Raw genomic sequence first — 22,546 nt, 5'->3', positions numbered from 1 at the left:
CCAGAAGGCTGAGACCCACCTCCTGGCCGCGGGACCCATTTTGTTTTTAATAGAGAAGAACTCAGCAGCTTGGAATCCAGCGAGCGTTTTCAGAATCCAATGATTCTGCTCGCGCCAGTCCACGACCAGTTTGGAGGTAGCTTCTCTCACTTCCCCCCACATCCCAGTTCCTTTAAAACCCTGGGTGCTCTCACTTGCACCAACACACCCCCAGCCCCACCCACCGGGGCCTTACCACCCATTAGACCTCCCAAACGTTGACCCTCTGCCCGCCTGGGCCTCACCGTGCCTGTGTCCCAACACCCCGTGCCACCCCGCGCCCCACCTCACCCTCTCCAGACCTCCCTGACTCTCGTGACTCTCTCTGCTATCAGCGCTCCGTCACAGTGCCTCACTCACCCACGGGGACTTTCCCTCCTCTTCTGCTATGGGTTCTGAACCCAAGTGCTCCTTCAAACCCAGCTGGGAATAAGTTGTTGGCTACCTTGTTCCGGCAACAGCCCTGGCCCTCATGGGGTCCGGGGACTAGTTTACATCGGGTCTCCTGCCTTTTGACCCAAATCATAAAAGAGGTGGAAGGGAAAGGATTCTGTGAAAGAACTGTAGTGTGATCAGTATCCAAACATAATAAAATCATTTGTGCACAGCCATGAAATGTTTCCTACTTTGCTTTGGGTTGTGGAATTACTACTGAAGGCAAGTAATTAGGTCGTGGGTTGTTTTTTTGTTGTTGTTTTTCCTTCCTCATTTTCTTTCTCGCCTGTTGCTTTAAAGAACTTTGCTCACAGATGTTTAAGAATTTAAGAAGTGAATTCCAGTAAGAGGCCTATTGACTAATTTTTCAACCTTGTTCAGTAACTCTTTTTAAAAATACTGTGCATGTTTAGGACAGGAGTGTTCTCCAGTTGTCATTTCATGAGATAAATGTGTTGGGAAATGAAGAGAGTATAAATAGATGTGAATGTCATTTGATCTAATTGAAGATGAATGCTGAATTTTAGGAGCTGTTGTAAAATCGAGTCCCGATTCCAACTTGCCTTGAAAGAGATTTATGATCATGGGATATGAAGCCTTGTCTCCCAAGGGCTGCCCGGGTGACCATTAACTCCTTCAGCTCAGTACTCTGCATCCAGAGCAGCCAGCCTGCAAGGTGGATGAGGGAGGAAGGAGGGATGTTGCAGAAGGTTTGACAGGTCAACAGAACAAAGCAAAAAAATAACACAACTGCTTCATCCTGGCCATGAGATGGGAAGTGGTTGGATGCACTAAGAGCCACATTCTATCCTGTGTATGTTTTGCCAACTTGGCTATCCCTTGGGCTTTTATGTCTTCTTCTATTCATATCAAGATTTTCCAGAATGTTGTTTGAAGAGGGAATTCGTAGTAGTTCTAGCATTGTTGGTTTTAGACATTATTGTTGAAGCCTGGCATGGCCATTGTGTTTGAGCTTTTCTACTCTGACCTCTGAAAACCTTTTTCCAGAAAACTGACTGCTTATCTCTGATCTGTGGCTACACAAAAAGGAGATCGTGGTCAGAAATGAGGGCTCTGTTGTAGTCGTGATGCTGCAAGGTGCTTCCGTGCTGGAATACTGCAAGGCAGGGTTTAAAATATTAAAAGGTGTATGAAATTGAATTGTTTTGATGGTTTTAATACCCTTCGAGGTTGCTAGGGAAAGCTAGAGTTCTTAATGACCCACTTGAAGAATAAAATGCCCTTGAACCTCTGGGTCAAATGCTGAATTCCTTCTGCAGGTGGGAAAGCTGCACCTTAAGAGGGAGGCCAAGTCTCATTTTTGTGATGACCTTACCCATTTGAAACTTTCCCGGAATCTCTTATCATTAGCTCCCCACCCAAAGGATGAAAAACACCATCTGATTTCCAATTTTTTCCCATCTCTTATTTGAGTTTGCAACTTTCTTGAATAACAGATGGCCAGAAAATGTGTAAGCCCAAATAAAAGCAAAGCATGGGCTTTACTGTATCTTCACTGGTGTCAGTTGCTTTTTAAAATTAAAATTATGTAAATGATCCCTCGGCTTTAAGTAGGAGAGTCAGAAATGAAGGAAACAACCCCAGCACTTGAGAGTGTTTTAGTTTGGGTTGTGTGTAGGGCTTTTTTTTTTTTTTTTCCAAAGCTTTTAATGTTTCCTTTTAAAGAGAAAGAGGAGAAGAGGCATTTGGTAGAAGCCTTTTGCGAGTTGCTCATTCACAAAGCACACAGAGTTTCACCGGTAGCCAGCCTAGAATATTAGGCCTGGCAGAAACCGTAGAGGTCCTTGTTTTAATTGACTTGAGGAGGGAGGAAAAGATTCTGGAGGAAAAGACCAGAGGAGGGCCTTGCCACCCCGGGCTTGGCATCTTTCTTACCTCAAGGAGTTAAAAGTCTGTGGCTGAGCATGATCAACCAGATGGTCTTGAACAGTAACATGGTTCATATTGTTTAGATTATCCTGTTGCAAGCACCGTGCCTCGTTTACCTTTTATGGAATAAAGTGTGGAAAATTGACCACAGATGTAAGTAACCAAGAATGACGGGGAAGCTGTTGTTACCAGGCCTCCTCTTTTCTCTCCAACACTCCTGATCCTGCAGATAAAAATAAAGAGAAATGGGAGGCGGGCCGAAAGCTAGCTTGCCTTACCTCGATGGCGCGGGTCTGAGCACCATCACCCTCTGCTCTACGATTTCGGAAAGCCACGATTGGCCTCGAGACTTGTGTGCAGGCTGCCCTCAAATTCTGATTTTCCAAGTGCCCTCCAGTGAAAATATCAGACCACGTAAGCAGTTTTTCCATCCTGTTTTGAAAGGCAGGGGGGCAAGGCCAACACGCTGCCATGGAGCCCTTCTGCAGCCCTATGTTCCCTGCAGGAGAGAAGTGGGGGGCATTTTGCAGCCCGAGGAGCGCGGATAAATTCTGCATTCCCGTTGCTTTGATTGCTATCTCAGCTGAGGGCTGGGCCAGATTAATTAGAACTAGGCCCTTGTTATTCTCCAGAATGTATTTGTGAGCTTTACAGACGAGCTGGCTACCCAGAATGGGCCAGGCACAGAGAGGGAGCTTGTTGGGACAGGCCTGTGCTTTCCTTTACGGCATGCGTTTTAGGATTATAAAGGCATTTATGCCTTTTTAAACCCTCAGAGGAATATTCCCCAACCAAAGTAATAAACTAGGTTTAATGAAGTCCCTTTGTTTTTGCTCACTCCCTCTCCTTGTACCTCAGTTTGGTGCACCGCTGCCAGGCCCACGTTGACTTTTGCCCCTTGTCCTTCTCTGTGGCACTTGCTGGAACCAGTCAGGTGATGGGGCATCTGCTTGCAGGTCTGGAGGCAGTAAGGGCCAGAATTAGCCACTCGGGTAGCGAGGGGCCTCTGGAAAATGGACGCCACTTCTCAGAGTGGTCTACTGGCTTGTGTTCCCTCTATGTGGGGCCCGACACAAGATGGGGCCCACTCCTCTGACTATTTGTGTTTTCTCTCTTCTCGTTCCCATCCGGCTCAGCTCCCCCTTTCTCCTGCCAGGCCTTTCTAGTCATCTCTTCCACCAGGCTCTCCCTCTGGAGTCCTGGCTTTACTGTCAAGAAACCCCCCAACATGACACCCGTAACCCCTTAACCCATTCCTCACAAGCTTTCCCTGGAAACCCCAGCCTGTCTCCGGGACATGACTTTCTTCCCAGGCTTCTCTGGTTTTCCATGCACACTTGCAGTTCAGTGTCCTCCAGGACCCCTTGGAAGCCACTCCTCTGTCTCTTTTTTTTAAAGATCTTATTTATTATTTATTTATTTATTTATTTAATTGAATTTATTTGACAGAGAAAGACACAGCAGGAGAGGGAACACAAGCAGGGGGAGTGGGAGAGGGAGAAGCAGGCTTCCCACTGAGCAGGGAGCCCGATGCGGGGCTCGATCCCAGGACCCTGGGATCATGACCTGAGCCGAGATGCTTAACAACTGAGCCACCCAGGTGCCCCGCCTCTCCTCTTTTTAAGAGGAGGTGCCTGGTTAGCCTACCGCCATCTGTTACAAAGTCCTGGGGCCTGTGTCGCACTCACTGAGGACTTGGGCACGTGGCGTTGTCACACACTCCTTCCTTCCTCCCTGGTGCCCTCAGTAGTCCCCTACTGGTCTGTCCCCCAGCCATGTAGTTCCTCTGTCTTCTCTGCTCCCATGACCGTACTGTCTACTCCTGCACATGACTTTGCCACCAGGCTCCTGTCGGGAATCACCAACACTTGCCCTCTGAACTTCCCTTCCCTGACTGCAACCTTCCATGTCCTGTTTCTACCACTCTGTCGTTCAACGTAAGGACCTCCAGCTCCTGACCCTCTGTTCTCCCAGATCCTCCGTCCCCTCCCACCCCAGCCTGGTGGGTCATGGGTGATTCTAGCCACATTCTCCAGCATCCTCCCCTTCCCCCGCCCGCACCCCCACTCCGCTTGTTCTTCCTCTGCTCCAACTGAGCAATCCCCAGCCTGAATCAATTCACACGGCCTTTATCCTGAGCCTGCCGAGGGCCTGCTAAGAGCTGCTGGAGATAATCACTTAATCTGTATAAATGACTCGGGACAAGCCCCTGGCTTCTAACATAACCCCAGCCCTCAGTGCCACCCCTGGCCCTGCTTCTCCGTCAGCTCCTTCTCTTCCCTTCTTCACCAAATGTCGGGAAAGCTCATCGGTAGTGCTGCTTTTTTGTTTCCCCGAATGCATCAAACTGCAGTCTGGCTTCTGCTGCTATCGAAATTGCTCCGTTGAAGGTTACCTGTGACCCTCCAATTTCCCAGTTTTCCTTCTTCATTTCACAGGGTCTTTCTTCAACCGTCCACTTCTTGGAGTGTTCGAGCTCTTCTTCCTTGGCTGTGACAGGTGTCACCCACGGCTCCCCCCTCCGCCTGAACCCTTGTTCCATTTTCCCCACTGGCTCTCCCTTTAATTTCTGCTTCCCCAAAAGTGTTATCTATCCCCTTAGTTCCCGTCCTCTGTCCCCCTCTCCTCTCACTCGCCAAGACCCTCATCCCACAACATGGGAAGAAATGAAGAGGGTGGACCCTACCAAAGGCCACTTCTGAAAACATCCTTCTCATTAAACACAGATGGGAAATGAAACACCCAGATGACTGGCTGGTGCCTAGCAGTCTGCTTCTGAGAAGATGGGCATGAGTCCCAGGACTGAAAAGTGTTCATTTGGGCAGTAAGAGCCAGTGTGAGGGCGCGTGGGCTCTGGGTGGGCAAGCCCATGGCATTAGCAGAGGGTTTGAGCTGCCATGTTGGGTGTTTGCAATTCACAGGCCATCAGGGATGATGAATGGGACATACCTGGAGCCTGGAGAAGAGTTGCCATTTCAAAAGTTGGGGTATGTAGTGGAAACAGGTGGAAACAGCAACTGACTTCTCTCCTGGCTGTACCTCTGCATTTTCACTGGCAAAGCAGATAACTTTATCTTCCTCTTCCCAGGATTAGGGATAATGCACATTTTAGGAAGATATTATTATTTGCTAGACTTAATTCAGTGGGATGATTGAGCTGATAGAGGCATGTTCTCTTAGGCTAACCATAAGCCTGACAAACCCGGCAGCCCATCAGAAATCACTTAATCACCTCTTTTATGGCACTAGTTTCAGGAGTCAATGGAGAGCATGAGCAGAAGTGGTCCCTGCTCTCAGACTGATTGAAACCACACACCATGCAGCTAGAGCCCATTCCCCTCCTCTGTGCATTCAGTAACCATCTCTCATCCAGGTTTCACTGATGTTGGACGGCAGGAGTTCTGGGGATGGAGAGATGAGTGTGGGCCAGAGTAGACGGGACAAGTGGCCTGGGAGAATCTTTGACTGCCTGGAACAGAAATGTCATGTTAGTACAAAGCAAGTAATGAGTGATATAGTCAGAGGCTTCTGCTAAAGTTAGGTGGGGAAAATTAAAATTGTTGCCAGAGGCCCCAGGGAGCCACTGAATATTTTTGAGTGAGAATACGATGAAGCAGTGTTTTATTTTTTTATTTTTATTTTTATTTTTAAAGATTTTATTTATTTATTTGGGAGAGAGAGAATGAGAGAGAGCACATGAGAGGGGGGAGGGTCAGAGGGAGAAGCAGACTCCCCGCCGAGCAGGGAGCCTGATGCGGGACTCGATCCAGGGACTCCAGGATCATGACCTGAGCCGAAGGCAGTCGCTTAACCAACTGAGCCACCCAGGCGCCCGATGAAGCAGTGTTTTAAGAAGATTCGTTTAGCTTCCTTATATAGAAGACATTTTTGATTGGGAGGATGGAGCCAGGGAGGCATTGGACAGACTGTTGAAGGAACCAGAACCTAATTTGAAGACATACAGGGTTAGGTTGGGAAGGAAAAGATGGAAATGCAAACTATTTTAAAAGAAAAAACAATTAAAAGTATTAGTGACAGTCTTTATATTCTTAGTGGACACTGACCGGATGTCCTACAATTCAGCTCAGTTATAACACTGTTTACCTGGAGATAGCATCAGATCCTGCAGGTTAAAAAAAAAGCTCAGTCCTACAAGACCGTTCCCCACCCCTTACCCCCACTTTAGATGCCACCTGTGTTTCTGACTGAACGACTATAGATTGAAGGCTCCCATGATCCCTTCCTCAAGTTCAATTAATTGTTAGGGTGGCTCACAGAAATCAGAAAAACAGTTTACTTACTAGATTACTGGTTTATTAAGAATATAACCCAGAGGGGTGCCTGGGTGGCTCAGTCCGTTAAGTGGCTGCCTCTGGCTCAGGTCATGATCCCAGGGTCCTGGGATCGAGCCCTGTGTCAGGCTCCATGCTCGGCGGAGAGTCTGCTTCTCCCTCTGCCTCTGCCCCTCCCGCCCCCCTGCTTGTGCTCCCTCTCTCTCTCTCTCTCAAATAAATAAAATCTTAAGAAAAAAAAAAACACAACAACCCAGGCCCAGCCAGATGAAAGAGATGCATAGGGCAAGGTGTGGGGGGAAGGGGCCCAGAGCTTCCACGCCCTCTCTCTGGGCACACCACTCTCCCAGTACTTCCCTGTGTTTACCCACTGGAAGGTCTCTGAACCGGAAGCTCTCCTTTTTGGGGACTTTTGGAGGTTTTATTACAAAGGCACTGTTGATTAAATCATTGACCACTGGTGATTGATTCAACCTCCAGACCCTCCCCATCCCAGAGGTCATGGGGTGGGATTAAGTGCCAACCTCTAATCAGATTGATTCCCCTGGCAACCAGCCCCCATCCTTGGGGGCTTTCCAGAAGTCCCTTCATTAATATAAATTCAGGTGTGGTTGAAAGGAGCTTGTTAAGATATCAGAACTTTGGGGTGCCTGGGTGGCTCCGTCGTTAAGCGTCTGTCTTCGGCTCAGGTCATGGTCCCAAGGTCCTGGGATCGAGCCCTGCATCAGGCTCCCTGCTCGGCGGGAAGCCTGCTTCTCCCTCTCCCACTCCCCGCTGCTTGTGTTCCCTCTCTCACTGTGTCTCTCTCTGTCAAATAAATAAATAAAATCTTAAAAAAAAAAATCAGAACTTTGCTCTTATCACTTAGGAAATTCCAAGCGTTTAGGAGCTCTGTGCCAGAAATGGGGATGAAGACCAAATATATATTTCTTTTTATAAATCATAGTTTCACACAATTGAAAGCAAAAAAAAGAAAAAATGACTTAAAAGTAACTCCGAAGTTTCCTCTGGGATGTTATGAAAATGAAAGTGAGACTTCTTTGTGTGGTAAAATATAACAACATAAGTCTTACCATTTTGGCCATTGTTTAAGGGCACAGTTTAGTAGCATTAATCATATTCACGCTGTCGTGCTACCATCACCACCACAGAAACTTTCATAGCGATTCAATGTTGCTGCAGCATCTGAGCGTGTGATGAATGTGCGTGTATTTGTGTAAGCTTTGTTATTTCAACATTTTCTGGTAATCATTTATTTTATCATATATTGCAAAATATCAGTCTACAATGATTTGGAAATTTAAAAAAAGAAAGAAAGAAAGAAACTGGTCCTTTTCTTCAGATTGCTTGATAAACACTCTTCTAGAGGAATAAGAAAGGTAAAAGGTCCCTGGGAAGGAAGAAGTGAGGTTGAGGAAGGGTATCCTCTCTCCTCCTCGGCCAGGCAAGAGCCTGTACATTCTCAAAGCTCACCTCCTGGGTCCTTCCCTCCAAGAAGCCTTCTCTTCCCAACCTCCCCCCACACCCCCGGGCCTCACCAGAGACTAATCAGCCCTCATGCTGCCACTGCCCCGTGGACATATTTCTACGGCTGTCATCGTGGTACGGTATGAACTGACCATCTTGGTGGGCTCCCCCACTAGAATATGAGCTCTGTGTGGAAACCATGGCCTTTTCATCTCTATATCCACGTTGCCTTGCACACAGTAGGTGCTCCATGAAGGTTTGCTCACATGAAATCAAATTGAATTGGAAGAGTAGTCTTGAATGGTGGATATAAGGCAAGGTGGGTATATTTTATAGATAAAGGAGCATCAGGGCCATGCTTGGCATCCAAGATCCTTCGGGAAGGAGGAGACTATTCATCTGTTATGAGTAGAACATGTGGAGAAGACATGGAAGCCGAAGCCCAGAACTGGATTTGGGCAGCCTGTGTGGGAAATGTTTGCCAGGGAGGCAAAGAAAAGAAAAGAGGGAAGGACAGCAGCATGATCTCTGCTGAAGCATTCGTCATAGTTTCTTCATCAATATCCAATCATCAGATATACTTCAAACTTTCTCATTCATTAATTTATTCACTTATTGAGCAGATATCCACTAAGGGCCTACTCTGTGTCCAGCTTCATGCTACAGACTTTACTTACATTATCCCTAACCCCTGAAAACGCTTTCAAGGTAGGTATCTCCATTTTCTAGAAGAGGCTCAGAAGATGGAGTTATTTGCCCCAATGAAGGCAGCTAGTCAGTAGCAGAATCAGATTTTGAACCCAGAGCTTGAATCCCTCCTGCTTTGCACGGTATCAGGAGGCTGATGCTCCATAAATGTTTGTTGGATCCATTCTAGGAAAACGTGGACCAGAATGGGAAGAAAAGGGAGAGAAGTGGCAGTTTGAAGTTAGGGATTGGCTCAGCCAGTTCACAGGCGATTGATGAAGAATGCAGCTGGGGTAGGCACTGTGGAGCCCGAGTGGCTCATGTCTCCGGGAGGAACTCAGGAGAGGGGCTGCATGGGTAAGACTGTGTTTAGGACGGAGAGTGGACAGATTTGGGGATGTGGCAGAGGAGACCCCCACTAGTTCCGGTCCCAGGGGGACTTTATGAACAGTAACTGCTGATTTCTGAGCTGAATGTGTCCTAATGCACTTTCCTCTCCTGGGACATAAGGATGGATGGGAAATGGGACCGCTCTGCTGATTCTCCTTCAGAACTACATGGCAGGAGAAAGGGAAGGAGATCCCTGCTGTCTGTGTTGGGAGCAGCGTTTCGTACAGACCCTCTTCACTGCATTTACCATTACTGCCTGTGGACTTCACTCTTGATTTGGTCTCAGACTTCCCCTTTAGGAAGTGGTTGAAACATGATTGGATTAACCAGGGTTGGTCTTAGCTATACTGGGGGCATGAAGTCGTTGTCTACCTGACTTGCCTTCTTTGGGGATGGCAGCACCCAGAGAGCTAGCTGAAGGAGCAGGCTTGGGAGGCCATGCTTTAGACCTTGTTTGGGTCTCTGACCCCAGAGCAGCCAGTCCCCGTCACTGCCTTGCAGTCAACTCTAGTGCTTTTCCAAGGTCCCTATCACAGCCTCTAGACCCTACTTGTGTTGGCCCATGCCATGTCTCCCACCTCATTTCCTGTTATTTCCCCTTGCTTCCTCCACACCAGCTCCACAGGCCTCCTTGCTCTTCACACATGCCAAGTCAGTTTCCATCCCATAGCCTTTTCACTTTCTGTTCCCTCTTCCGGAATGTTCCTTCTGCCGTGTATTTGTATATTCTGCTCCTTCACTCAAATCTCTTTAAATGCCCACCCCTTCCCACCAGGCCTTACCACCTATTTACAAACAGCACTTCCTGTTTCCCTTTATCCCGTTGCCCTGATCTGTTTTCCTTTATAACCTACCATTGCTGGCATAACATATGTATTTGCTTGCCTTTTCATTGTCTCTCCCCTTCACTAGAACGTGAACTCCCTATGAGCAATAGATCTTGTTCACTGTTGCATCCCCACAGCACCTAGAATGATCCTTCATACATTGGATGTGCTCAGTTATTACTTGCTGAATGAATGAATGACCAGCGACTAGCTTCTCTCAGGAATCTGAACGAAGGACATAGTGACTTTCTTGGTTGCTGATAGGTTCTGGCCATGTGGGGTCAGTCAGGCTTGGGGCTGACAGCCATGTTCATCCCATGTAAGCGCAGGAAGCTGGTCAAGATCAAAAGAGAAGCTGAGCTGGGGCGCCTGGGTGGCTCAGTTGGTTAAGCATCTGACTCTTGATTTTGGCTCAGGTCATGATCTCAGGGTCCTGAGATCAAGCCCAGAGTTGGGCTCTGTGCTCAGCAGGGAGTCTGCTTAAGATTCTCTCTCTCCCTCTACCTCTGCCCCTCTCCATGCTCACTCACGGGGGTGTGTGTATATGTGTGTGTGTGTGTGCGTGCTTTCTCCCCTCAAAATAAATAAAATCTTAAAAAAAAAAAAAAAAAAAAGGAAGAAAGAGAAGCTGAGGGGAGAGAGCCCAGGTGTCCCTGAAAGGGGAGGAGAAGGTTTTGCTGGCTGGGGGGGCTTCTCTCTTTCCCATTGTGTCCTGACTATATTTGTATTTGTTTTGCTCATTGACTTGTCTGAGGATCTGTATTCGTTTTTTCCTCCTGCAGGACAAATTATCACAAATTTCGCAGCTTCAGGCCACACCCGTTTATTATCTCACAGTCCTGTAGGTCAGAAGTCCGGGTGGGCTGGGTTCTCTGCTCAGGGTCTCACAAGACTGAAATTAAGGTATTGGCGAGACTGGCCTCTTATCTGGAGGCCCTGGGGAAGAATTCGCTTCCAGACGCCTTCTAGCTTGTTGGCAATCTTCAGTTCTTTGCAGTTGTAGGATTGAGTCCCTATTTCCTTGTTGGCTTTTGGCAGGGGCCGCTCTCAGCTCCAAGAGGCCCCTCTCAACTCCTTGCCATGTGGCCCCCTCCACATCCAATTACTCCCACAGCTCTCTGACTTCCTCTTCTGCTACCAGCAGGAGAAAACTCTGTCCTTTTAAAGGGTTTGTGTGATTAGGTTAGGCTCTAGGCTTGCCTGGATAATCTATTGATTGACTCGAAATCCACTAACCAGGAACTTAATTATATCTGCAAAATTCCTTTTGCCTTGTAATCTAACATTATCAGAGCATAACATCTCATCATACTTACAGTCCTAGCATTAGGATAAAGAATCTTGAGGGACCATTTTAGCATTCTGCCTACCACAGTATTTATTTTTTTAATAGCCTTTAATTAATTAACTTGAAGAGGGGATAAAAGGCGGGGGTGGGGGGGGTCTGTCATTTGCAACCAAAGAGCAATGGCTGTGGTCCACAGAGGCCTAGCCTTGGGGAGTGGAGGTGGGGGGATGCAGTTAGAAACTTTGTCTTCCTGACCTCTGCTAAATTGTGGTTCTTTATTTTTCCTCTGGAATCGAGTTCAGAATATAGAGATGTAAAAGATTAGACCATCTGCCATACTTCAGATGCCAAAAATAATGAAAATAGCTCCTTGCCTCCAAACTCTGGTAGAAAACTTTTTTTTTTTTTAGATGCTTTTCCTTGCAGCTCACTGTCCAAGTGAGATCATTGGTGATCCCGAGCCTTTTCCCATGACTTAATTGATGAGGAGAGGACCGCCCAGCTAAATCTCACAGAATACATTCTGAAGGTAATTGGCTGAAAGCCTCCAGGCTCTTGTTGAAATGAGTGGTTTTGGTTAATCCACACCATAAAGCTGGAAAGCTATTATGTTTGTATATTTTTGTCCTGAGGTATTATCAAGAATTTCCATATAGAAGGAAATAAATTGTGGTTTGGGAATGAAAAAAAATTTTTTAAAGAAAAATGTAAGACATAAACTCTGTTTCCTGTAGATGTAAATCAGAACAAGTTTGAAAGCCTTTTGTGACTCAGAGAGAGGTCACCGACCCAATCTGCTGAGGGAGGCAGGGGGACACAAAACGGTTACATTTTGGTGATTTTTCCTCTGCTGCTGTTAGCTCTTCTGTTTGTGCAATGTGACACAGTTTTCCAGAACACTGTAGGAACTTGGAGATATGCAACGGCTCTCCAGTTCACTGCCTAGCTTCAAACACAGATAGCAGTAGCTGAGCGTCAAGCATAGTGTGTGGTAAATGGGGGGGTGGGGGGGGACTCGCGGAGGTAAGCTTACTTTGTGGAAAATTGCCAGCAGGTTGAAGGGTTGTGAGATGATCGAATCCTAGAGAGCGTCAGAGTTGGAAGGAGCCTCACCCTTGTAGGCTAGTGGTGCCCTAATTTGATGCATGGACCGGCTCAATACCAGAGACAGGAGGGCATCAGCTCTGCTTGATCCTACTCTTTACAGTGAGTCAGAAGAAATAAAGAGGCAGCAGCTGTGAATGAAGATAAGGAGTCCTAGGCCTCGGGTAGTGCCTGGTGCTGCTGCTGGGGGACCGGGCACAGTTGAGTCTCAGTGCCAATTGATGAAAATGATATCTAGTTAGCAGGGTTATAGAATTAAGGAAGACGTGTGGGCAAGCTTTGTAAAGCATCAGGCAAACATAAGCTATTGTATTGTATTAGTGGTATTAATAGGAAGACATTGAGACTCTCACCCAGGATGGTGGATGGTCAATGTCTGAAGAAAAGGTACATGGAGCCCCAGACAGGTATAGGAAATGCGGGGGAAAACATTGTGTTCTCGAAACCAACAAATATAACACTAGGAGCTTGAAACTGCTTTAAAAAGGGAGGAAGGAATAGCCACTGTGCAGGACAGAAGCCTCGGGCCCAAGACAGAAAGCCCGCGCTGCTCAGCTGTACATGGCTATGCCAGTTAGAACTCTGGACAGCGCAGCTAACACCTGAGCTCTAATGAGCCTACTCGCCAGGCTCCCCGAGAAACCAGAGGCCAAGCTTGAGTCTGAGGACCCGAGGGGACAAGAGCCTGCCCTGGAGCTGCCTCAATGAAATAAAGGCAGTTTCCCTAGCCATTGGACGGTTGTATCCAACTGGTCCGCGTTGCTTGTTGACTTAACTTCTTTAAACATGTCTATCCCAAACTGTTTCCTCTCTTGGGTGACACTTCACCCCTGCAGATGGAGGATTCAAAGAGAGAGAGCTGAACCCTTGGCTTTTGGCCATAACAGAGTTAAGTGCATTTGTTCATTTCTTTATTCCAATAGCATTTATTTTTTTATTTTTTATTTTTTTTAAGATTTTATTTATTTTTCAACAGAGAGAGAGAGAGACAGCGAGAGAGGGAACACAAGCAGGAGGAGTGGGAGAGGGAGAAGCAGGCTTCCCGCTGAGCAGGGAGCCCGATGTGGGACTCGATCCCAGGACCCTGGGATCATGACCTGAGCCGAAGGCAGACGCTTAATGACTGAGCCACTCAGGTGCCCCCTCCAATGGCATTTATTGATGCCGCTCTTACTCAAGCCTGTTCTGGGCCCCGAGGAATCAGAGATGCAGCCTAGTGGCTGTCATATAGGAGCAAGTGTAGTTTACTCTTGGCTTTCCCTCCCCTGTGCCCTCAGCCAACAGTGATTTAATATAGTCACCGCGGCTGCTGGTTTCTGTCCCAAAGATCTTGTTTCCAGGCATACTTCCTCTCCTCTACGTTCAAGTTATAGCTTGAACCCTGTTTCTCCTTCAGAGCCTTACCAAATCTTCTCATGCACGTGGATCACCATTTGCTTGTTGTCTCTGCCCTAAGTTTACTGTCTCTGATCTCATTCCCGTTGGCCTCATCCTTTTCAGCCTGGTTTGATAGTCCCGAGCCTGGCTTCGTGGGTGCTCGTCGAGCTGAATGTAGGGCTTGTCACTTCCAGCCTTGTGGGGCAGCTACAGGGAGGCAGGTTTGAATTTCCTGTTCCTCACCTTCTCTCTGCTCTGGTTTCCCTGGAGAGTGGGCGTATCGGTGTTGCCCCCAAGTGGTACGGACTTGGCAGAAGTGGAATTCACGTTGTCAGTGGGAACGTGCAGTAGGGCATCAGGCAGTGCTGTGGTTAAAGCAGGAAAAGGAGGCATGGCAAGGTACTCCAGACAGCACCGTGAGCCCAGGTTCAAGGGCCAAGAAGAAATGAGACTCCACTAATGAAGGTGTGGGGGACCAGGAATAGGAAGATCTAATAATTATCAGCCAGTGTTTGTGATGACTGATCCCATCTTTATGTATAATGACACTCAGTCCAGAATGTCCCAAAGGCATGATACAGTCTCTGGCATTCCAGTTGCTCCTAAAGAAAGAAGTCACTGGCTGTTGCCAGCCTAGGTGAACCTTGAGGCATTCCAAGACCTTGGCCCTGGCCTGGGGGAAGGGAAAGCAGCTGAGATGGGGTACAACCAGGATGGGAGCTTCAGGATTGCAAGATGGTGTGAGCGGCTGGGTTGCAGTGCGTGTGGTCTGTCCACAGTGGAGCCATCCTGTAGTCAGCGGGGGGAATTGAGAGATCCTTTCCTCCATGGAAGGGTCCGGCAGAGCTGTCAAGGCCTGAGTGGTTACTGAAATCCAGAGATAAGAAAAACGGTATGAGGGGGATGAGGGGGTCCACCTAGCAGACAGAGCCTATGTCCTTGGGTCATGGTGACTCCACAACAAGGGAATCAGGAAATAAATACCCCAAGTTCCTCCCTCTCTCCTGGTCTTCTTGGAGCTCTTCCCATTGACTGAACTTCAGCTGAAGGCAGAAGGCAAGTGTGCCCATTAATGCAGCCACTCCTGGGCAGGAAGCAGGGGAAGGAACGAAGAGATGGATCTAGAGGGACAACAGTAGGGGTTAGAAACAGAACCAATTCTGGATCCTTTTTTTTCCAGTGGGACTGACCCTACGGACATCCTGCCAGCCCTAGTAAGGCTGGGCTCAGGACTCAGGTGAGGTGAGCCTCGGGCTAGAAATCTCTGTTGCTTAGAGTTGACAGGAGCTGAGAAAAGAGGGCCTGGCACTGCACCTTTAAAGTAACAGCTTGCTCCATACATACGGGGGCCATATGTCCTCAATTTTCCAGGACAGTCTCGATTTCAAATATTCTGTCCCATTCTGCCCATAAGAATACTGGCACTTGTCAGATCACATGCTCCAATTTTTGATTCAGAAAATATGGTCACTGTATCCCTATACCACAACAAATGCCAGATGGTTTAAAGAGCTGTTTTTTTTTTTTTAATGGTATACTTATCCCAATTGTTGAGAAAAGACAATTTTCTGACTATTGAAGCAATTGAAGAAATTATCAGTGACAAGTTTGATGGGTTCAATCGCATTTAAAAGAGAAAACACTTTTTAAAAAAAAAAAAAAAGAAAATCAACAAAACTAAAAGATGAAAAGAGAAGCAACAGATTGGGGAAATAGTTGCAATAAACATAACAGCTAAAAACTTAATACCCAGACACTTTGGAGTTTTATATAAAGCTTAAAGGGCACAATCAAGACTTCACTGGACAGATGGTCAAAGATATGAGTAGACAATTCACACAAGCGAAACATTCACTGCAAACAAATCCCAGCAAGGGATTTTAATAAATTCAGGTTAACACAACTTTGACTTACTCTATCACACCTATCACATTATCAAAAATAAACAAAAGCTATAAAATATAACATGGGCAGGGCTTTGTGGGTACATGCATTGCAGAAGGCATTAAAAGTTCTCTTTCCTACCATGAGAGACGATGGACTCTGAAAAACAAACTGAGGGTTCTAGAGGGGAGGGGGGTGGGAGGATGGGTTAGCCTGGTGATGGGTATTAAGGAGGGCACGTTCTGCATGGAGCACTGGGTGTTATGCACAAACAATGAATCATGGAACACTATATCTAAAACTAATGATGTAATGTATGGGGATTAACATAACAATAAAAAAAAGTTCTCTTTCCTTTTTCCTCCTAGAGAACAGTGTGATGATATGTAACATCACAAAAACAATCCACCACTCTGACCCAACAAGTCCACTTTTGGAACTATGTCCTAAGGAAAAAATATTGGTTAGTTAGTTAAATAAATATTTATTTTAATATAAGTTAAATTTATATATATATATAAATTAAATATATAGATATATATATTTAAGCTAGACCCAAACAACCCAAATTACCAACAATTATGTGATATAAATATCTCACCTACAGTGAAACATCCCAAAGTGCCAACAATTGTATGATGATTAGATGTAATAGTCTAAGATAAATAAAATATTTTATCATTAAAACACCAAATATGTTTGCTTTGTGATGAGAGAAGATATATTTTAAAATGTTAAAATAAAATTTTAAAATATATTTAAAATGTTAAATATATTGGCAGTACTGATTGTGGTCATGTGAGAGCTAGTTTTGTCTAATTATAAGGATCAGATAAAAGTTTAAATTGTATAGTTCCTCGGTTTCCTATAGTAAAAGTGTATTCTGTGGTATCTGGCAGATTGCGGCATTACTATGGGTGCACAGTCTAAATGTAGCCAGATTTTCCACAAAAATAATCAGAAGAGTCAGAACAGGGCTCAGACTCCGGTCTTCTGTAAATTGTCTCAGGGTGAATGCTGGCTGCGTCTTTAGATAGATCTCCATTCAGGATGGGTAGCTGCTTCCAGTGTGGTGCTGTATTCTTCGTCTGGAGAACGCTCTGTCCTCTGTCTCTGTTCCTTGTGTCCTGAATGGGACCGATGAATGCCCAGGTGCCTGGTTCTAACAGGTGGTGAGCTTCCTTCCGTGTGTTACTCAAATCCTCAAATGTAGCAGTACATACTCAACCATAAAATCAAGATCCATTCACATAAAGATCAATCTAGTTACCCCCGCTGAAGGGAAAAGTGAATACAATCTCTAGTGTCTATTTTTGTGGTATTTTTAATGCCTCAAATGCTAATCTGTTAAAAGGAGGAAGGGCAGGGAGAGGGTCCGTTGTGCAAATGTGAAACTTGCAAATACCAAACCCCATGGGCCTCCTAAAACATGCAGCCAGTGCGTGGCCGACTCTTGGATCTCTGGCATACCTCTTGTCCCCAGCAGGAAGAGAGAGGCCAGAGCACACTGCTGAACCCCAAGCTCTGCAGACAGGTCCCTGTCTGTTGGGGTACATTGATTTCCTCTGGGAAATCCAGGTCCCACTGGTACCTTGTCATTGGGGCAGCGGCTCCTGTAGACGTTAAGTACTTATATACAGACCCCTTGAGAGTGTGGGATTCCACAGCTCATTTTCTCTGTGACCTCGAGTAAAGTGCTTGACGCCTGAATTTTCATAGCAGAAACAGATTGGAGGGAGAGACTGAGGACGGTTGGTGTGAGTGCTCTGAGTTCAGTCGCTAGCTCTGAAAGTAGATCCCATGTATATTATGAAAATTTATAAAAGGTGAAAGAGAGGTGCCTGCATGGGTCAGTCGGTTAAGCGTCTGCCTTCGGCTCAGGTCATGATCCCAGGGTCCTGGGATCAAGTCCCCTGCTCAGCGGGGAGCCTGCTTCTCTCTCTCTCTCCGCCCTGCTTGTGCTCTCTCTCTCTCTCAAATAAATAAATAAAATCTTTAAAAAAAAAATAAATAAAAGTTGAAAGAAAGAGAAAATAGAAACCCTGTAGGGTTCCAGTTATCCATCATAAAGACCACTCCTGGTCGTGAGGGAACGGGCATGAGTTTTGAATTCAGCAGGACCACCTTTCAGATGCCTTACTGCCTCTTCCTCATACGGGACATGTTCTTGACAATGTCTACCTCTTAGGATGGCTGTGAGTTACAATTAAATAGTTCTATGGAAAGCACATAAATGAATGTATAGTACAGAATAAACCTTCAGTCAGTATTCGTTTTCCTGTCCCCCCATCACCTGATAGGGTGTCTAGCAAACGGCAGGTGCTCCATTTATCACGTGTATACATTATCACTGAGTCACATGTGCAGAGCTGCCATCTGATTCATCTACCACACAACAGCGATAACCAGACACAGAGAATGTGATTCTGTTGCTTATAGTGGGGCATAGCCAGTTACCAACAACAGAAGGGGAAAGGCAGGGAGGGATGGGACGTGGATCTGACTCTTTCCTCAGTGATAGGATTGCACTCAGATTGCTGATCCACATGCTCACAGTGAAGATACAGTCTGGCCACCATGGGGTACAGCGATCTCTGATCACCACCCCAACACAGCAGCATCAGCGAAGGGTCCACAATGAAACAGTGGCTCTCGCATCGGACAGACTGAGTCCAGCAGCAGGAGTTTGAAGGGAAGATGCTCAGATGTGCAGAAAAGCAGGTGACAGCCCCAAGCAGCCTGACTCTAGGTGGGGGTACTTGTGCAGGGCTTGGGGTGGTGTGCTAAGCAAATTCTGGGACAGGGATCAAGGCAGAAGGTCAACAGTAAGAACTTGGGTAATGCAATGGGACTGCCTTTAGTATTGGAATGAAGCACTGTACTGGGGTCAAATGATGATGCTGTGGAGCCCAGGACAGCCTCAAGTCAAGTTGGATCCTGAAAACTGAGGCAGGAGTGAGTTACCAATGAGGGTCCAATGGTCTCAGTCATGGGGAAGAGATGGGATGCAGCAGCTGGGAGTCAGGGTGGACCAGACATTATACCTCTTTGAAGGCAGATTCACTTGTTGCTACTTGGTTAAAATTTGGATTCACCTCCACAGATGTCAGTGATCATTGCTCCAAAGTTCTTCAGGGGTGACCTTGAAGGTTCCATTTCCCTGGTCCCTTCCCTAAATCAGTGTAGGGTAACACTTAGCCAAGAACCTCTAGCAGGATTTTGGTGAAAGAAGGGAACCGTATATAATGGAAAATTATATTTGATAAATTGCTTTTATTTGGGTTTATTCATGATGTTTAATTTGTTTTGAAGTCTCAAATCTCAATAAAGTGATTTTATGTTTATCAAAAGGAATATAGATTCAGAATGGTCATGAAGCAGTATTTATGGCCCCTCTTCTAAGCTGCCTTTGCTGGCTTTCTGTTGACAGGCTCCCTCCTTGACCTCCTGTTGCTTTTTTCCTCATGACCACAGATTCTAGATCTTCACTGTTTCCCTTCTTCCTGGTACATTACACTTCCCATCTGGACCATTAGTTCTCTATGGGGGCGGTTTTTCCTCCTAGGTGGCATTAGGCAATGTCTTGAGACATTTTTGATTGTCATGGCTAGGGCAGGGGTGGGTGGATACTCCAGGCATTTGGTAGGTAGAGGCCAGGGATACTACTAAAAACCCTACAATGCACAGGACCACCCCCTAAAACAAAGAATTATCTGGTCCACAACATCAGTAGTGCTTCTATTGAGAAATCCTGCGATAGACTGTAAGCATATTATGAGCTGACGTCACCACTAGCAACGAACATTTATCAAACTCTTACTGTGAGTTTACTCTTGCTGCATTTTTCCAAACATTTTCTACCTATTAACTCATTTAATCTTTTTTGTTAGGAATTACTGTTACTCCATTTTACGAATGGGAGACGTGAAACATGAGGAAGTTAGGTAACTGACCCAAGGTCACACAGCTAGGTAACTGGTAAGGCCGCTCAGTAATGAGAATAGTCATAGTAATAGCAATGGAATTTGTCTTAATATGTATTAAGCCAAGGGCTCTGCAGGTATTGACCCATTTCATCTTTGCCACAATCCCCTGGGATAGATACCCTGTAATACCCACTTCAGATATGCAGAAACTAGGACTTGGTGGAGCTTGCCTTGTAATTATGAATTTGTACATTTTTAAAATCAGTGTCCATCTCCCCCACTGCACTGTGATCCTAAGAATGCAGGGACCTTATTGCTTTCTTGCTCCTTGGAGTAAGCCCACTCTTTAGCTCAGGATCTACCACAAGTGATTGAAGGACAAGGGAATGAAATGGTGGGGTGTTAGATGCCCATGGATGCCCTCTGCCCTGGTGCTTCCCTATGATTGCTGCCCTCCACTGGAATTTAGATGCTACCCCCATGAAAGGGTCTGGTACTCATCACCAAGTTGAGTCCTAAAAGTGGTGGGGACGGGTCCAGAGCAACCGCTCAGCCTCTCCTGGCCTTGTCAAAATGAGCAGGAGCATCTGTTTACAGAAGCTAAAAAAAAATCATGACCATGTTAAACCCCAGATTTCCAGGCACCTTTGAAAATTTTTATGACCTGCTCTCAGAGGAGAGATGGGCTCTTTTGTGGCTGGATACTCATGTCCCTACTTAATGAAATTTGATGACACATGACACTAGGTAGAAATCCTTTTTTTTTCTTCTGATATCTGGATATTTTCAGAACTTAGATAATTTTATCCTATTTACATCAAACAGGCAGGTAACTCTAGGCTTTTATATCTGTATTATTTCTTGGGAGGTATAACATGATTATGAACGACAGTAATTGACATTACATGCTTTAATTAAATTTCCTTTGCTGTGAATCAAAACCTTTTAGTCCAGTCCTGCAGTGCTATTTCTAGACTTCTCTTTTACATACTCTGATGTGTTAGGCAGCAGGTATGACATAAATTTACTTTTACAAATTCTGCATCCCATAGACTAAATGAGATAGTAAGTGCGAGGTCAACTGAATGCCAGCCATGTGATCATTATGAATCCAAAAATGTTAGCTAAATTTGCATACTTTGTGCCTTTTAGGTTTGGGCTCTTTGATGAATATGGTGCTTCTTAAAGGATAATCATAAAGCTGGTGGTTGTAAAAGGCCCCGTTTTTCAAATGATTACGGGTAGCATGGTAATTACATACCAGGATTTCTCCTTCCAGAGCTTTTAAGTGGTCTGTAGGACCTTAGAGGATTAGTCTTTTCCAAAAGGGAAAAGTACCCCAGAGAGCCTCCTATTCCCTGTGACCCCCAATCAACACCTCCTCCACCATCTGGAGCTGCCAGCCTGGTAGAGGGGACCACAAAGGAGGGTCTGGGCCAGTTCCTTGAGCCTAGCTCCCCTCCCTCCATTTAGGAGCGCAAAGCACCTTGACTTGGAAAATGTACCTGCAGTCTTTTTCAGGTGTCTGGCCCTCCTGAGCTTTGAACATCCTTGAGCACAGCTCTGCAGCACTGTCTCCCAGCATGATCCATACGTTGGTCTTTGGGGTCCAGTGGAGCAGGAAGTTAAGAATCCCCTGCTTGATTGGCTGTGGTGCCTCCTTCCAGCCCAGGATGGATGCTCAGTAAGGCCTTCTCTGTCTCCCTGTGGAGTCTCTCCCCTCCCCTAGGGCAAGGGTCCTGGAGGACTGACCATAGTGGTGGGCATCCGTGCCGAGTCCCCCCAGGATCCAGCATCTTGGGATCCAGCCCCGTGTCTCTGCAGAACTCCACCAGGGCACAGATGAACTGGTCCCGGCATCTGCGGAATCCATTTAGCCCAGTGCCAGTGTGGGGACACCTCCCTGCTTCATCTGCAAGGGAAACAGGTGCACAGCAGCGCTTTGCATTAGACCAACCAGCCAACAAACTCAAAGGACCACAGCAACCAACACTCAAATACAAGAGAGTTTTCTTCTTGTTCTTAACACTTGCCTAAGATGGTAAGCTCATGCCTAGAAGAAATATGTAGGTACCCTCACACCTTCATTATCTAACTACAAGTTTAGTTTCCCTCTCCTGAAAGGATGGGTCCCCCACAACAACTGAGAAAAGGCTGAGGGCACAGCATGGCCGCTCTGTGTTCAGGGTCGCCTGGGTTCACCCAGCCGTACCCTCAACCTGCCTCTGGAATCTGTGGCTGGACTAAGAAATTCCAGATAACCCCAGATGAGACTCAGTTCTCTGCAGGGATGACCCCTGGAAAATACGGAGCCCGGCCTCTGCATGCGCCCAGCTCTGACAGGTAGCTCGAGGTGTAGAGCCAGGCTGAGCCGAAACAAGCAGGCCTTCTGGATTTCCAGTTGCCAAGAGGCGAGAGGCAGAATCCTGCTTGCTTTGCAGCAAGTCTATGAGTCTCATGTGGCATGATATTAAATTATATAGGCAGCCACTTGTTTTCAACTGATGCACTGAGCCGAGAGTTGTATCAAGCAGGCAGCATTGTCCTCAGGAAACAGTTGAAAAGATCCTATAGCTCCGCAGACCTCCAAACCTCTGAAAATTGGCCTGACAACAGAGGGGTGTGGGGCCATCGCAGGGAGTCGTCAGCTCTGGGAGGAAGGTACCATGCTTGTGGCTGAAACCCTGGACCATGGGCTGTGGGGCACTCTGCCCTAAAGGTACGTCAGAGCCTAGACAAAGTTGCACATGCGGCCGTGGGGGTGATTCTCTGCTGGGGGTGCCCTGGCCAGCTCCTGGCTCCTCTCTGGTGTTGGGGCTTCTGAGATGGTAGGTGCCCCCTCCTTTTGCCTCTGAAGGTTGTTTATATTAATCTGCCCTGCATTAGCCTCGCTCTGTTGTTAGAGATAACTATGGAGGGAGGGAGGGTGTGTGTGTGTGT

General features: G+C 46.5%; 1 protein-coding gene and 1 long non-coding RNA gene across 2 annotated transcripts in view; one reads left to right on the top strand and one right to left on the bottom strand.

Annotated features, from left to right (window-relative positions):
- The window catches only part of PARVA (parvin alpha), a 171,735-nt gene that overhangs the window by 57,139 nt on the left and 92,050 nt on the right, over positions 1-22,546 (top strand). The window lies entirely within an intron of this gene.
- On the bottom strand, positions 2,227-3,318 carry LOC118532954 (uncharacterized). The gene is made up of 2 exons (XR_004915975.2): positions 3,218-3,318; positions 2,227-2,587 (listed from the first exon to the last, which is right to left on the bottom strand). It is a non-coding gene; the product is annotated as an uncharacterized LOC118532954 (long non-coding RNA).

This window comes from Halichoerus grypus, chromosome 11 (assembly GCF_964656455.1).
Source record: "Halichoerus grypus chromosome 11, mHalGry1.hap1.1, whole genome shotgun sequence".
Lineage (NCBI taxonomy): Eukaryota > Metazoa > Chordata > Mammalia > Carnivora > Phocidae > Halichoerus > Halichoerus grypus.
Note: the sequence above shows the minus strand (reverse complement) of the source record. Positions and strands in the feature narration are given on the sequence as shown.